General features: G+C 30.2%; 1 protein-coding gene across 2 annotated transcripts in view; it reads right to left on the bottom strand.

Annotated features, from left to right (window-relative positions):
• Nucleotides 1-8,195, bottom strand: part of LOC115877151 — a 57,322-nt gene extending 49,127 nt beyond the window's left edge. Inside the window, exon 1 of one of the 2 annotated variants that reach the window (XM_030893304.1) lies at nucleotides 8,048-8,195. The gene's annotated coding sequence lies outside the window, so the exon portion shown is untranslated. The remainder of the gene's footprint in view (nucleotides 1-8,047) is intronic. The other variant, XM_030893305.1, reaches the window with a different exon arrangement.
• Nucleotides 8,196-14,749: the final 6,554 nt, after the last annotated feature.

Below are 14,749 nucleotides of genomic sequence, written 5' to 3'. Positions count from 1 at the left end.
ATTGATATTTGGCGCAATGATTGGATTTATTTTTATTATTAACAATACATAATATTATGGCCTAATATTGTTACTGACACACGCCTACTAAATAAATCACAAATTTTTGCGATAACTTTTGTATTGTAGTCGAGATTTCAAATTTTCTTAAATAATATATCTTCATGTTTATGTGGCAACACAGTGAATTTAAATCAAGCTATTATTTTCAATTTTAAAATCAAATATACAGGGTTGGCCAAATTGTATTCGGGAAACTTCGACAGCATATTTTTCAGATAAAAATAAGTAAAAAAGTTCGTATAGATTTATGTCCCAAAATGCTTCGTTTATGAGATACAGGGTGTAAAACTTTCATTTTTATTTTAATTTTTTTGAAAATAACTGAACTAATGCCGATATTTGAATGAAAATTGGTGTCCGAGTGTTTTTTTGACATGGAAAATTTACATGTTTGTTTCAGTTTTTTTTGTATAACACTAGTTGTTTGAAAAATGTAAAAAATATATTTCTTTTATTGAGATGTGTCGAGCCGATAAATATTTGTACGTTTTAATTATTATTATTTAATTTAAAAAACATCATGTACAAAAAAAAGAAAAATTGTAAATTGAATGAGACACTTAAAATGATGTCTCTGTACATATAATGAGTGAAAAAAATAAGTGGCTCTACTGTGTAAAAAGTAGAAAAAGTCTTACTTGCCATTAAACATTACTACTTCTAATAAATTAGATATTTATAAATTATATGTTTGAAAAAATATATTATCTATTAATACAGGTGTATTCAGTGTAGAGTACATGTCATCTGCAAATTTAAATTTTATTAATTTATTTTATTTCTATTTATTTAATAAAAACATTACTAATTATTTTAATTAACCTGTAAATTTTGAATATCTCACATAAAAGTGAAAATTCTCTCTCATCTTTCAGATTAAAAAGTATATTATGACATCGCATGTGGTATCAAATTAATTTCCTTATAATACGTTACATAGACATGTTTGTATCTACTTTTTATGGCATAATAGAAAGTTACTATGTAATGTTATGTCCATGTCAAAGATGAAATCCATCGGATGGTCATTTTATTTGTACTTGACATATTAATATATGTAATGTATTTTTTATGATAATTAGAAAGTGTTTTAACGAAAATCTTCAACAACCTTAGTTGCACCATCCTGTATGAATATAGAGACAGAGATAATCGCTCTGATCTATATAAAGCTATTGTAATATATAATATAGTACAATATAATTTATAAAGCCATATTCCTAATTTGTAAAAATGTAATAAAGATATATGTTTTGCAAGAAGTAAAAGAAAACTGCATATAATTTTCCGATAATCGCGACATATGGTTAAAAAACCTACACTTTACAGTAGCTTACCTTTTATGGTGTCTCCAAATATAGAAACATGTTATTATGTCAAGAAATACCGAGTGATCAATTCACTATAGATAAATTTTTATTAACCAAACAAATACAGTGAAAAAAAAAACGAATAATGGCAGATACATGATACATGGTTTATTTGGCTCAGGTAATGTTATATTGTCATTAAATAAAAATTATTATTTTTTTAATAGACCGGTGAATTTAATTTTCTTCATACATTTATTTGCTCGTCTATGTTTACATTTTATAAAATTATATTTGTAATTAAAGCATAAAGGACACGCACTGAATCGACTTCGACCGGTCCACTCGACTAAGAGCTATTAGCAGGTTTTGGTATACATAGAATTAAATGTAATCCCCCTGAATCGATTTGTCGTCACCGTTGTCCGGTCCGATCGGTCCGATTCAGTACGCGGGGTTACATTTAATTCTCTATATACCAAGATCTGCCGATAACTCTTAGTCCACTCTTAGTTAAGTGGACCGGTCGAAGTCGATTCACCGCGCGTCCTTCTTATTAGAAGTATGACGTACACAAACATAAAAGTTTTATTTATATTTTTAAAGTTTATCATTAAGGACTTTTGTAGGTTAAATAATAGCATAATTTTATTAAATTAGAATAATTCAATATCAAGGTTTACCAAAAAAAAAAAAAAAACATCAAAAGAAAACAAACAAACTTGAAAAAAATCAGAAATAATATTGGTTCGTCATTATCAAAGCAATATTTACTTAGGCCGAAAACTAAATACTCCGAACCAATAGACACCTACCTCAGCATCCTTCAGGCAGAAATCTACGCTATCAAAAAATGCATACCTACAACTTATCTTAGAATCTATTGGAAACAAGAAATAACCATCTTATCTGGTAGTCAATCAATTCAGTAAACATCAATTCAAAGTGCCATATGCCTTAGAATAATGCATAGAGAAGCTGAAATTAGGCAAAGAAAATATCCTTCTACTCTAGGTGTCAACCCACCAATGCAATGGGTAGAAGGTAACGAAAAAGCAAATGATCTAGTTAGAAATTGAGCGAACATGTCACTAACTAGATCATTAATGCGGAACTCGAGCACTTGGAAGACTCCAACCAGTCTAAGACACTCGAAAATATTTCTCAGAACTTACTACCGAGAAAAATCAAAGATTGGGGTTTTTAACAGGAACTATCTCCACAATGAACACCTCAGTAAATTGAAGCTAAGAAGACGACAACCTTTCGTGTCATATACCTACTTTGGTACGATTGATATCGGAGATGGAGAACTAATCTATGTAAAATCGTCTCTGATACTGGCTTGCGTCAAAGCCCTGAGACTATATAATGAGTTATAAGTCAAGAAAGGGGGACACAATAGATCTACAATCTACAATATTTATTTAACTAAAAATGATTTGATTATTCATTGCAGAAATATAAAACGTAAGAATTATGGAGTAAGTAGTTTTATTTTAACAATAACTTTAATAATCATGTAATAAGGGGCATGTTTCATATGCGAGACGATGAAAATATAACAATGTTATGGATAGTTTTAATAAAAGAGCACAAAAGTAATACAAAACAAAACCATTTAATAAATGAAAAACAAATTGAACAGGTAATATTTAAAATGACTAAATTTACTTCTGGTTTAAAATCAATTAAAAGTTAAGTAGACAACTGAAGGAATACAATAAATAAAGAAGCCGATTGAGAAAACATTATTTTAAATCATCTAAAACTATATTTATAGATTTCATTAAAAATAAAATCATACTCATTGTAGCATACTATAATTTAAAAATACTTATTTTTTCTATCTTGCCAACTTTCAAGCGGAGGTTGTATATCAAAAATTATGAAATAATATAACCACTAGTGTGCCAAATTCGTTAAAGACTTAAAATATATAGGTATATAATTCTAAAAAATCAATAATAATTGGGGCACCATATGTTCCTGAGGTAGAGCATTAATTATATTAGCAACCTACATTGATATAGTAACACCTTTTTTAATACTGTGAAGGTTGGAACTTTGGCAATTTTGTAACTTATAAGCATAATCTCTTATTGTCTCTATAACAAGTAATAAGTATTAATAAAAAGTACATATGTGTTTAAAATATTATCTTGTACGCATTAAACAAAAAGACTACTTGTACAGGATGAATCGACGATGAAGTTCATTGTTTTATTTATTATGAGAAATGAGAAATTTGAAAAACTGAGAAAAAATGTAGAATATATAGAATATATAGTAATGTTCAGATATAGAAATGCCTTGCCCAGTTGTTTTCTGTTTTCGGCAATGAAGCGCCACATCGTTGGTATAATGGATGGATTAGTCTTAGTGACGGCCCACCAAGAAGATCGATATGTCAGATATCGTGAAATAAAAGCATTAGGCATTTCAAAGACCTCAATTCAAAAAATTTTACATAAAAAATTATCTGTAAAAAAATAGTTTCTCGTTTCATACCGCGTCTGTTGATAAAAGACCAGAAAGCAATTACAGTAATTGGTATCAAACTTTACACCTGTTTAACGCAGGAAACTCAAAAAATATATACAGTATTGTCAGTGGGGATGACTCCCGGATTGCGTGTTGAGATGTTGAGATGAAAAGCCGACGAAAGCTATCTGTTCTCGATGTGTTACCAAAAGATAGTTGCTACATGTCAGCTGTTACTGCTGATTGGTACATAACTATTTGTTTTCCGGAAGTACATGCTGAGTTTCGAAAAATCAACCCCCACGACGGATGATCCTGCACAAAGGCAATATGACCACCTAGCTTCAAAAACAATTGAGTTTTTAAAGCAAGAAAACATCGAATTGTTGGGCTATACTCCACACAGACCCGCCCTCAGAAGTCCTAACGACTTTTTACTTTTCCAAAAATTAAGAATAAAGTGCGTGGTCAAAGATTCCAATCCCCAGAAAATGCAGTTAGCGCCTTCATAAACGCAATTTTGAAGATACCAAAAAGCGAGTAAAATAACTGCTTTTAAAATTGGTTCCAACTCATCCAAATGCATCCATCATGCATTTATCTTCGTGGAGAATACTTCGAAAAACAATGATGTTTAAAGTTATTTACTGTTTTATTTTACCTATACAGGGTGGTCCGAACTGTTTTCCGGAAATTTCGGCAACATATTCTGCAGATGAAAATAAGTAAAAAAGTTCGTGTAGAAGTTTCATTTTTATTTTGATTTTTTCTAAATAATTTCTGAAGTAACGTATTGACGTTCTTTGGATGATAATTGGTGTCAAGTTTTTTGACATGAGAAATTTGATTTTGATGTCAATACGACCCCTACTACTAGAGGGCGCCACCTACATATTTTGTAACTGGTTTGAAGAGTAATAATTTTTCGTCCGTCCCTGTATAAAACTACTGAGTAAAAAAATATGCATTTACAACATTTTTTACGTGAAAAAGGTCTCTTGGTAAAAATCGCTACGAGTAATGGTTTTCGAGATATTTGGAATCGAAATTATCAATACCGGTCATCATTGACATAAATTAAACATGTTGACTAAATAGTGATTAGACTGAAATCATAAATTTGAAATGTTTTTGTGCCAAAAGTTCAACAGAAATTGTTTTATCATCATTTTTTGCAGAAAAATTTGTGATTAATTTAAAAAATAAAAATTTCCTAAATTTATTATTTCAGTGAAATAGCTATCGTTTATTTTTCGTCAATAATGACATGTATTGTCTATTTCCATTCTAAATATCTTAAAAACTTTTATGTAAAAAGTCACAGAGATGTATATTTTTTTGCTCGGTATTTTTATACAGGTACGGACAAAAAGTTATTACGCTTCAAAACAGTTAAAATACATGTAGGTGGCGCCCTCTACTAGTAGGAGTCATATTGACACCAAAATCAAATTTCTCATGTCAAAAAACTCCCAGACACCAATTTTCATCCAAATATTGACGTTACTTCAGAAATAATTTTGAAAAAATTGAAATATACATGAAACTTCTACACCCTGTATCTCTGAAAGTAAGCAGTTTAGGACATACATTTATACAAACTCTTTTACTTATTTTTATCTGCAGAATATGCTGCCGAAGATTCCGAAATACAGTTCGGACCACCCTGTATATGCAAAATATAAAAGGCAACCCTCTTTAAACACTTACAATATGTTTATGATACATTTATATAATTAAATTAGAAATGAACACTAGTCGATTCTCAAAATAAGCACACCTATTTTTTTATTAATCTTAATTGGACGCATATATTATTAACTATTAACAACATGATCGGATATGCCAACATATGGATTACAATTTCGTAAGATTTTGTATATCTCCAGTTAAATATCCAACGATGAATGTAGGAGTCTGTTTTGAGACCTATAGAAATCCTATTAATACATCAGCCATTATAACAAGATATGCCATAAAATTCGTAGAACGAAAATAGCAAGATTTCTATCGTAACCTTGATTCAGTTTCTATTAGTTTGAAAAGTCGTTCATTTTATATTTACTCTGGAATTTATTTCTACAAATATATGCAGATTAGTCTAGAAAATTATTTTTCAGAAAATATCCTCAAAAATATCCACTACCCTTGTATATAGGAATATATAAACAAGGCTTCTAAACAGTATACAGGGTCCGGCAATAGTGCGTTGGGCATCTGTAGTTCCAATAATAAAAAACTTAGAAATGTTTGAGTGCAAACCTATAGTATGTATTAGAATGTGTTTCAGAAAAATATTTTAACTTCTACAAGGTGGCTCAAAATTGTGTAAGTGAATGGGGAAGATATTTTAAATGGAACACCTTGTATATTATTGCAATTTTGACTTCCTTTCTAATCACTTTACACAATCCTAAGATATTATTGAATATGTTTTGCTAGTTTCAGAGATTAATAAATAAATTTTAAAAAATTTCAGCTTTTTTTTAAGAAAAATTATTAAAAATACAAGAAATGTCTTGAATTCAAAACTATACTAGATATTTATTATAGTTTGTATGTACTTACTTTGCTATAAATATCGAAATATTAAACTATGTTGAGTGTTAAAAAAATAATCCCGATCCACACACACTTATCGAGCCACCCTGTAGAAGTTTAAATATTTTCCTGAAATACATCCTCAAACATATTAAAGGTTTATTAAGTTTGTTAATTAAGTTTTTCATTATAGGAGCTACAGATGCCGGACCCTGTATAGAAAAATGAATATAGAAAGCTATATTAAATTTATATTTATTATTTACTTACTTAGATTTATATTTTTATAAACTATGTTTAGATTTTTTTATTTTTGTTATTTTATTTACTATTTATTTATTTATTTTTTAGTAAACTATATTAAATGTTCGTTTTTTAGACTCGATTTGAAATTAAAGAAAGTTGTATTTGTATATTTTTGTAAAAAATACAAAATTATAAAAATATTATAAATTATATATTTATATATAAATTATAAAAATATACGACCATTCTTTTGTATCCAATCGAATTGGGAAAAAATTAGCGCTCTTTAGAAGTGTGAAGTATTATCATCAAATTTACATATCCATTTTTAATTACTTATAGGTGATAAGGTCAAATGTCAAAGATTGCAATGTTACTATATCAATATGTTTTGATATTATTTCTTTATTGCAATTTGCATTGAAGTAGTTAGTTAGAGAGTTCGAGTTATTATAATATAAAATTAATACATAGTAGGTAATATTTGATATACCACATACCACCCTTAACCGCGCCTTTAACTTTACCCTTTTTTTTCGAGCATACGGTATATGAATATGGATATTTAATCATATCAAGAAACACACAAAAGACTAGACCAAAACGACCATTTATAATTTTAAATAAATATTTTTCAATCTATTTAAGACATCACCAATTTTTATTCTGTTGCAAGAAAATAAATTTCAAATGCAAAATATCGATAGAAAATACATAAAATAGTCTCACAGCTTCGTTTATGGTTTGACATAATCTCCGGAAATAATCTCACAAAACATCAACAGAATAAATATATACTATTTATTCATTGCAGTATAGTTTGCTTTTTTAAATATAATACTCAACACCAGTCAAACAGGTGAATTTCATTAAAATTGTTATTCAAAAGTTGGTAATAAAAATCTAGATAAACGTATTCACCTTGAATTTTAATATCTTTTTCTATCTCGGAGCCATTTATGTAATATTAGGTAAATATAAATATATATATATTGTATATTTTTCTTAAGTTAATGAAACGCGCGTTTGTTAACATTAACCTTCTAATAGGATTACTTCAGAATAAAAAATGAAATACTATAATCTCTACCAAAAAAATCTTCATAGACTTTAAAATTATATATTGATAATGTTTAATATAGCCAATTAAGCTTTGGTAATAATTACTAATTATCTAACTTATTAACGCAAATTTATTTTACAAAAACAATTTTATCGGTATTGTATTGTTTACAGTAAAAGCATCCCGATACATAGAAGTAATTTTTGTGGAACCCTAATAAAAGGCGGGAAAATCCTAATTTAAAGTACAGGTGCGCACGAAATTGCATCTGTAGTACTGGCGCGTTTTCTCATTATTGTTTATAAGGAGAATCGGCTTTAACCTTACACACTAAACTTACCTTAGCTTTAATCCTGCTAAAAGTAATACTGAAATAAGCACATCCATACACACGCGACGCGCGATCAAGCTACAAGCGAAGAGCAGAAAAGTTATTCTCGGATTTGAGTCTTGAGTCGCGCTTGTTTAGACGACGATCAAATGTCAGCGTGTAGGTAAAAGCCGAACCGGGTTTCGAGTAGGAACGACAATCTTCGGATAGCAGGAATTACGAGGTCCCCTTGATTATTAATAAGTCACCGCTTGCACAGGGTGAGATGACAGCAGTATTCCTAACAAAATCCCCATCAGGTTTCAGTTCACTGAATTAAATTTGAGAATAGCACGTAAAAATTAACTGTACTATCGTTGATTGAAGGAAGAAAAAACTCGCACACTTTATAAGGCTTAAGGAAAAAGCCTTTTTAGTGCAATGCTGCAAACAACGTAACATTGAACGTAACAACTTTGTTTGCAACTAGGCGCAACTGTTGCATGTCCCATGAAGGATGCCTCACTCTTCGCACATGTATTGTGCTATAGACTCTTCTTCTTCTTCATTCAAATTTGCAAAAGCATGGTGGGGTCATCTTTTCCATCTTCTAATCGTTTCAATGTAAGTGTGTCGTCCCCAACGTGCTTTAGCAAATGGGACATGACGAAGAAGATGAGTCTTATATAGCACAATACCTGTAAATGAGATAGCGGCAACATTTTACCTAGTTTGATTATAATGTTTGTATCATAATTTCTTAAAAATATCATTTTAGTGAATTAATAGCCATTGTAGGCATATACAGGGTTATTCACCACATGCGACACGGAGTATTGTAGCTAAACGATTAGATTTTTACAAATTGTAGGTTTTGGGTTCGTTGAAAGACTATTAGAGCTACAATTTAAAAATAATTTTTCAAGATACAGAGTGTCCCAAATAAGTAAAAAATATTATAGTTGTATTTTTTTAAATGGACACCCTGTATATTATTCCATTTTTAGATTCTACGACTGAAATAAAGGTAAATTTGATTAAGGTTTATCGCACTTAAACCTTACCGTTTATATTTTTTTTCAAGATAGCTCATCCGGACGGAGCATATGCGACCCATGTGAAATTGTCCATTTAAATTCTGGAACTGGCGGACGGCCCGCGCGGACGCTCCGCTCCATCTGAAAGCGCGGTTAATCAACGTAAACAGTCAATTAATGTAGTTTAAATACTGGGATCATTAATTGGTGCTATTTAACAAATATTTAAACAGTTTTTCTTATTTTTTAATGAAATAATAGAATTATATCGACAATATTAGTATCTGTGGTACTCTCTGACAACTTGTTACATTTTTAAAAATAATATAAAATGTCAATATTCCGTGCATGGGTATAGCGATAAATGAGGTCTAAATTATAAGAAAATGCTACTTCTACGAAAACTTGAAAAAATGGTATAGGTAATACAATTTGATAGACAATTAAATTGTGCATCTGATTCGCGTAAAATATACAGGGTGTTCGATTTAAATTAAACAAGTTATTGTTGTTATTATTTAAAGCTAGTAATTATTAATTATTTAATATAAATTTTTAGACACCCTATATAAGGTAGTATTTTGTTTATTATTGCAACACAATATCTGATCAATAAATAAACTTCGGTAATTATTTAGTATTAAAAACTTCGATACCCTTGGAGAAATGAAGCCTTAAAATTTTTACTGCAATTTCATAAAATTGAAAATATTTCAAAAACGGTAAGGTTTCAGTGTGATAAACCTTAATCAAATTTACCTTTATTTTAATCGTAGAATCTAAAAATGGAATAATATACAGGTTGTTCTATTAAAAAAAAATTCAACTTTAATACTTTTTATTTATTTGGGACACTCTGTAACTTGTAAAAATATTTTTAAATTGTAGCTCTAATAGTCCTTCAACGAACTCAAAACTTACAATTTGCGAAAATCTAATCGTTTAGCTACAATACTCCGTGTCGTATGTGGTGAACAACCTTGTATATTATCGAAGAATGCTGATAGGATTTAAATAAGCTTTATGTTTTATTTTTTACTCTTTAGAAGGGAGATGGTTTACGTCGTAGAATACATTACAGTATTTAATATCCTGTAATTTGATATTCTTTGCTTAATTTACTATAATTTCTTGTTTCCTGTAAAGCTAAAATCTTGATAATATGGTGAAGGTTCATTTTTGATCTTATTAGTTTTATACTTACAGATCAACATAAGACTTAAGTTAGTTTGTGATTTATATTAAGATTTATATTTTTTTATGTCTTAATATTACATATATTATGCTTTGTAGTGTGGAGAATAAATGTTAAGATGTCTTAATACTTGCATATACTTTCACATAATATACTTTCCTTAGGAAAAACATTGTTTATAATTCATATATGCTAAGAAAATCAATAGAATTAGGTGTAAGAATAGAAAAATCTTAAGATAGCAGAAAAAATAATGCAATACCTATATGTATAAGCAAAATTAAACAAGGGACCTATTAATGTTGTTGATTATTCTATAGTTAAAATTGCCTTTTTACTAAAAGGCCTTTTTAAGGCCTACGCAGTTTTAATGGAATGTTATGGTACGTATACATTGGTGCGCTTGCCCTACGAAAGCGCAGCGCGCGCGCCGAGCGTTGCCCCGAGGCGCAGCGCGCCAATGTATACGTACCATTATAAAACCTATTATGAACATGATATGGAGCTACACCATTTTAATTCTACCCCTTTTAATTTTCCGAATTTTTAATAAAGCACTTTTTCAACGTAGCATATAATAATTTTATTCTTAATCTAATGGTACGTTAAGCCGAACGTTGGCCGCGCGTTACTTTTATTGTTTTAACGAACATCCCGCGATCCATAGAAATCCCGCGAACATCCGTCTAGTCGTTAATCATGTCTCTATCGTGTGAGAGGAACTACGCAATTTTAGTAATGAGTAGTGCGGTTCTTTGAACACTCCATTAATAAACAATAATCAAAGAAAAACACAAAAAAAAGGGAATGTATTCAAAGAAAACACACATAGTCATTGATAAATGCGCGCGGTATCTTCACCGGCCGTCCCCACTGAACAATGAACAGAGAAAGCGGAGCGTCGAAAAACCGACTGGAAATGGTTCGCGGCAAGCGGTTTGCGTGCAGAGCAGGTGCAGAGCGCGCGCGACCTGAAAACACGTACCGATACAGGCGAATCGGTGCGCGCGCGCCGCGCGTTCGTGGCGCAGCGCACCAATGTATACGTACCATAAAATAATAATCTAGAGTGTGGTAATTAGATTAAATATAGCAATCTAGAGTTTTATTTCTATTTAATTTTATTGACTATGATAATACATAATAAGCGTTCAACCACAGCCTTTATCCAAAATAATTCTAATAGGTTGCAATAAGAAAAAATCCGTAAATGATAAATTTTAATTATAATGTAAATATGTAAATAAACAGTATACAAGGTAACTAAAATTTTGTTTACCTTTACATACCAGAAACCGGTCGTGGAAGTTGGAGTTGGTTCCCCCTTAACCCTTAACTGGTCCGGCAATAGATATGTATCATAAACGATCCGGCGTAGTCTGTAGGACTACGCCTTCTAAAAAGTTTAAAAAACACAGAAAAACTAAAAAATAACAAATTTTTATTTCATTATATATTCTGTTATGTATTATTGAACTAATATAGACAAAAATGGGTCTAATTTAATATAAACTTTAAGAAAATATAGTACAAAATACAATAAAATACATATAAATTTAAAAACAAATTAATTAGGTTTTTACTAAGCTCTAAAAAATAAAACCAAATTACTAACAGTCATTACAATATAGAAATAAGTTTTTAGTACTATATATAAAAAAAATAAGTTATAAAACTGGAGTTAAAGAAAAAGTTTTTAGTTACAGCATGAGGCAAAGTTTATTGGTTTCCTAAACATGTTTTACAGAATGGATTCGTACATTCTAGGCATTAAAAATAATTAACTAGGACATAACATTGTCTTTAACTAGGATAAAAACTCCAGGATAAGAATATCTAAGTGGGCGTGTTTTGGTTGTACAGGAATTGGAAGTATTCTACCGATTGTAAAGTGTATTTCTCGTGGAATATTTGACATTGTCAAAGACATTTGTCTGGCAGATTGACATATTGTTACTGCCACAGTCCTCATCATATCATTTTAATAGAGTTTCTTCATAACTAGAGTCTCCTAAACGCACTCTTTTCGAAGGCCCGGCCATATTTTACAAAAATTTGTCACACACAAAATCTTACACAAACGGTCCGGCGTCTTCTAAGAGACTACGGGTTCTGTCAGAACTTCTAAAAAACTAACCCAGTTTGGGCACTTAGATTAAGAATAAAAATTTGGGCATAAATATGGCTATCATTTGTTGATCGTGAGGGGGATGATTAGCTGGCACGCCAATCCTGTAGGCGGTCCCAGTAACTAATAAGAATGAGTTAATTATTTGGCATAGTCTGTCAGACGACGCCGGACCAGTTAAGGGTTAATGAAAAATATAACAATTTTTTTCTTTTCTCTTTTTTCGATGTTCGAAAATTGAAAAATAAGAAAAATATAGCAGGTCAGGGCAAGAATTTTGTATTATAATAGGTAATAAATTGGTATTATATTACTTAAAATTCCGATTACAATTACAATCACAATAGTACCTTAACTTGACAATCTCCATTATTGCTCTTGCCTTAATTTTTGATATCAAGATAAATCTGAAATTATAAAATTAATCATAGAATTTGTATTATTACTTGGTTTTAATATACCTATTAGAATTATTGGTAATACCGAATTATTTTGTATCATCAATATGACATATTTATTACATCCAAGTTGTTAAGTTCCAGTTATTTACAGGCAACAATAGTTTTGATTATATGTACTGAAGTACTACCAGGTACTCTGCAGGTACTACCACAAAACACATACACGGTACTACCATAAAATAATTAACTAGGAGGTACTAGGGTACTACCACGGTTACCATAGTTTAAGGAAAAGAGTAGTTGCACTCTCGCAAATATTTTCTGCCAGTTTTTGCAAGCTGTCGAATATCGGCAGGTTGCAGTGTTACCAACTCCGGGATTTTATCCCTAAATTTGGGGAGAAAAAATCTATATGGGGAATTTTTTAGTGAGTAAAATTTTTTGGGGATATTTTTAGGGATAAAATTTCAATGGAATTTTACCGCTACCAAAGAGGAGATATAATAAGACCGCTACTACTATTTTTCAAAATTAATAGGAAAGTATCAATAAAACAAAATAATTTATTTATTTTACACCGAATCTTGGATAACAGTTGTGGGGATTTTAGTTGTTTGGATTTAAGAAGGTTTAATATTGGTCGCGTTCATCAGGACGTAGCGCTACCGCAGCGATCACTAATTTTCTGCTGAACGCGCCGATTAGTTGTGAACGCTCTGGGATCAGTCGCCATTTTTTCCATCAGATTTAAAATACGCTACGCTACCGATGCATCGATGGATTAAACGTCACATTCGCCAAATGTCACAAAATGTTTTGGAAAACGAAAACAAACCATTTTGTTTATTGTTCTCGGTTGACTAATCCCCCCGATTTGTTCCAAAAAAGGGTGAAAACAATTTAATATGCTTTATTTAATATGCTTATGACTTAGACCATAGAATAACTAACTTAGACTATATGCATTACTTATGATTTATAGACCTTAGAAAAGGAAAGAGAGTTCCTTGTCTAAGGGATGCTAAAAAGCGCGTTCAGCAGGACAACCAATCGATGGCACATCGCTCACTGATCAACTTGTCCTGATGAATCATACGTGATGAATATGTGATGAACGATAGATGAACGCGACCATTGCTTTAATGGAAAGCAATGAGGTTATATACAGGGAGACGCTATGAGCATTTAAAGTGCTTGCGAAAAATGGTAACACTAGGCGTGGCTTAAGCCAGCACCAATATGGCGGCATTAGCAGGGCCGGATTACAGAAACTTCGTTGAAAAATGTTATTTTACACAATATAACGACCTCAACTTTTTTAAATAAAAAATTAATTAATCAAAATAACTACAAAACCTACAATTTTTTCAAAAATATAAATTACAAGATTAATTTTAATGACTATATACTATGTATATTTAAGGAGAAAACACAAAAAAATAATACACATTAAATAAATTAAATTTTATTGCTCACTAAATAACACTGTTTTGTTGCTAGTATGTCTTAAACTAATTGCCTTGTTTTTATTGATGTATCTAACAATAATAACCTTAACATTTAAAAAAAAAATAGAAAAAAAGCGGAAAATAATTAAACATGATTACTGATTTACCATAATTAACATTTTGATAATCATTAAAATTTAGAAATCTTAGGAAATAATTATTTATTTGAGATATTTTATTGAGATGTTCTGTCAAAACAGCTATCAGAAAAATGTTTCGAGCATAGAACACTACCTGATGTAGCTTGCCAGTTTCTCCTGTTCAGAAACTTCACCTAAGCTTCTCGACGGATGGGATTTTTGAAACCTAAAAATCAGATTTAATATAATATTTATTTGATAAAAATTTTCTAAAGAGAGCAAAATTTATATACTACGTACTAAATTTAAAATGTTCTGATATAAAATTTTATTAAAATAATAAATGTTTATCGATAAATATAAGTCGTTAAGACTTTATCTGC

Source organism: Sitophilus oryzae, unplaced genomic scaffold (genome assembly GCF_002938485.1).
Source record: "Sitophilus oryzae breed Bouriz unplaced genomic scaffold, Soryzae_2.0 scaffold_1442_pilon_pilon, whole genome shotgun sequence".
Lineage (NCBI taxonomy): Eukaryota > Metazoa > Arthropoda > Insecta > Coleoptera > Curculionidae > Sitophilus > Sitophilus oryzae.
Note: the sequence above shows the minus strand (reverse complement) of the source record. Positions and strands in the feature narration are given on the sequence as shown.